This window comes from Protopterus annectens, chromosome 1.part1 (genome assembly GCF_019279795.1).
Source record: "Protopterus annectens isolate FY-2018-M chromosome 1.part1, PAN1.0, whole genome shotgun sequence".
Taxonomy (NCBI): Eukaryota; Metazoa; Chordata; order Ceratodontiformes; family Protopteridae; genus Protopterus; species Protopterus annectens.
In genome coordinates, this window is record NC_056726.1 from 61,802,621 (window position 1) to 61,806,127 (window position 3,507).

Sequence of the window (3,507 nt, forward strand, 5' to 3'; positions counted from 1 at the left end):
CAAATATGGCCGCCAAGTGATTCAGGTATGAGCTGTTTCCACGTGCACTACCAGCATACGCCAGAGCTGCACAGCTCCCGGTGCATGTATGCTAATTACCCCATGAGCAGCAGTGTAGCATGTAAATGAATGTATATAGCGATTCATGAAGTGGTGCAGGAATAGCGTAAGCATGTAGAAATGTAAACCAAAAAAAATGGTTTACATTTTGTCAAACATAAAATCGGAGCCATGAAAGCTGACCAAACTTACGTATTATAATGTTAATATATGCCAATGGCTAAATATATAGCCAATGACATAAAACAACATGCACAACATATAAAAAATAACATTTAATGTCATGACCACACTAACGCAAAGTAAAACCGCAGTGCATCTGTGCGCAAACGGGATCACAAGGAAAATATATTTAGATGTCATAAAACTGCAATGTAACACAATTCATGATATCCCCATAATAGTCAATGGCATGCATGCTACACCACAACCACGGCGCAAGGGTTGCTAAGGGTCTGTGACAGTGTTCTGTGTGGTAACTAGGAATTAGCAGTCAATGTCATGCAAATGAGTGAAGAAATACTGAATCACAAACGCCCCGCCGGCGTAAGGTTGTATTATGCGGCATAGCGGTACAACACCGAGGAGTGGCCTGGAGGTAAACATGACATCAAGAGAGGGGCGTGCAACCATAGCTGTAAGCACATTGGATCATTGCTAATCCATGTTGTGTGTTGCTAAGCAAAGCCACAGGATAGGGGTGTAGAAGTAGCCATAGCTTTGCTTAGCTGAGAGCACACAAGGTAACTGAAAGTTCATGTGAATGTGGATGAAATCACACATGAAACCCGGTAAACAGCTGTGCACGGTGTGCACCACAGCTGAAGCAGGAAGGATACGGGAAGACAATAAGGAAATGCTGCAGCATGGTAACTGGAGTACAAAGGAGTAATTAACACCTAGAAACTCACAGTGGGCCATAGACAACAGCTAACAAGGCTGCTAGCAGCTACCTGCAGAACAGGAAAGGGGAGGTGCCATACAGCAAAGAAAAGAGAACTGTCACAGCAGAATAAAGCAAACTTGCAGTAGATCAGCTACATAACACATTTCCCAACACAATCCTGGGTTATGAAAATACAAAACAAAAAAGCTGGCAGCTGGATGCATGCCTGACAATGGGAGGGGAATCGGGTTGAAATTGAAGTAAAGGGCAATAGATGAATCATGGCAGCCAAGCGTAAGTCAACACCAAAGGCCCCACAATAGCAGTACCTGCTGTAAAACCAATAATTAAGATACCCTGCAGCTGGAATAGCACAAACAGACCCAATTACACCAGCATCATCCATTGCACAATAGTATAAGGTGTGAAAACCCCACACACACACTTGTGTATTCCCAGACACTCTGCACCATTGGTGTATACAGACAGGGAAGTTTTAATATGTACATTTTAGAAGCCGCCATAGCTTTGATTCACCAGCATGTGTTGGAGACTGATAGTGGTGTGGAGGATGATGCTGACAACCATCTTAGGCACCGGAGGAGGAGAAGAGTGTTCAGACCCAGGGTAACCTACCAGGGGCTACATGATCTGGCGATAGAGCATTAAAGGGTGGACAGGGACATCATACAGCAACTTGTTGAGCTGTGCCGGCCATGCCTCAGAGCCAGAAGTAACAGAGGGGAACCCATTCTAGTGGAAGGTATGTGTAATCTTGAGAATACTAGACACTGGTACCTTCCAAAGGCCAACTGGGGATATCATGGGGATCTCACAGGCATCAGCATCCAGGGTATTCCACCAGTTCCTGGATGCCATGTTACCACATGCCAATGAGCAAATATACTTCCCCCAAACACAGCAGGAGATGGCCAGCAATATGCACCATGTGGCAGACTACCCAGAGGTTCTGGGTGCAATAGACTGCATGCACACACACATCAGGTCACCACCCAGTGAGCAGGGTAGATGCTACATAAACCGCAAGGGATTCCCCTCCATCAACTACCAGGTTGTGTGCAATGCCCAGGGAATTATCATGGATGTGTGTGCTGGCAGCCCTGGAAGCTATCATGACTCCCAAATCTGGCATGCCTCACAGCTGTATCAGGTATTTGCCAGGGGGAACATCCCATATGGCCACCTGGTGGGAGATGCTGGCTATGCACTGGAACCGTGGATGATGACTCCCATCAGAAGTGCACACACAGCCATGCAAGAATGTCATAATGAGGCACACGCAGAAACCAGAAACATAAGAGAGCATGTGTTTGGGATGCTGAAATCATGGTTCCATTGCTTGAACATATCTGGTGGAGCCTTGCAGTACTCTCCAGGAACGTGTACCCACACCTTCATAGTATGTGCCATGCTACACAATATGATCCTGCGGAAACAGCTGCAGCAGGAACAGAATGGTGAAGGCCCTCACAGCCCACCACCATTGCCAAGGGACCCACAGGCACAGAGGGACTCAGACTACGAACACCCTGTGCTAGCCCCAGTAGGCAGACGGAGGCGTGCTCAGTATGTCCATGCCTTGGCAAAGAGGGAATGTATAGCACACACACTGACAGTGTAAGCACTCATGGACTGACACCCTTCTCCACCTGCACACACAGCAAACATGGATGGCACACACACACATGACCACCTTTAAATTGTCATGTATAGGTGGTTTATTGTGTGCATCCTACATAGGTAGCCCTCAACTATTGTACACACAACCGCCATTGGCACAAGGTAAGTCAATACCTGAACAGTGAAGTAAGCTATCAGCATGTGTCCATACTGTATGTACGGGTTCATAAATACATAGGTAGGTACATGCCCAACTGCCGAGGCCACTCATAACCATAGGCAAAATGTGTCTGCTGTCGCCACCCAATCGATTGACTAACTGTCCCTCTGTAAAGCAGAGCCAATTGCGGGATCCTTGGGGTGTAGCGACTGTTCCCCACCCACTCTGCAAAGATTGCCTGGAGTGTTAGTGAGGGGTTTTGTATAATGTAATCAGGGATGTAGTTCCAAATAATGGGGAGTATCCGTGACATGAATCTTCACAGATGTGTACATGTTACATAGTATACCTTAAACACAGCTTGCATATATAGGTAGTTCTCCATAGAATAATAAACATGTGGAACACACAACCACTGAAATGTGCGTTAATCACCCTTGCACTACCAGTGCCTGCTCTGAGAGGTAAGATATCACTGCCAGGATTAGAACAGGCAGCCATGTACACATTCATCACAATAACATACCACTAAGCTACCTGAGATGTACCAATGGCAGTTGTGTATACTGACAGGATAAAACACAAAAGGTAGGAATGTGCTGAAATAGGACAAACTGGCATGTACCCAATGAAAGGTGTATGTTTTATAGATATATATATATATATATATATATATATATATATAAAATATATCTATCTATCTATATATATATATATATATATATATATATATATATATATATATATATATATATATATT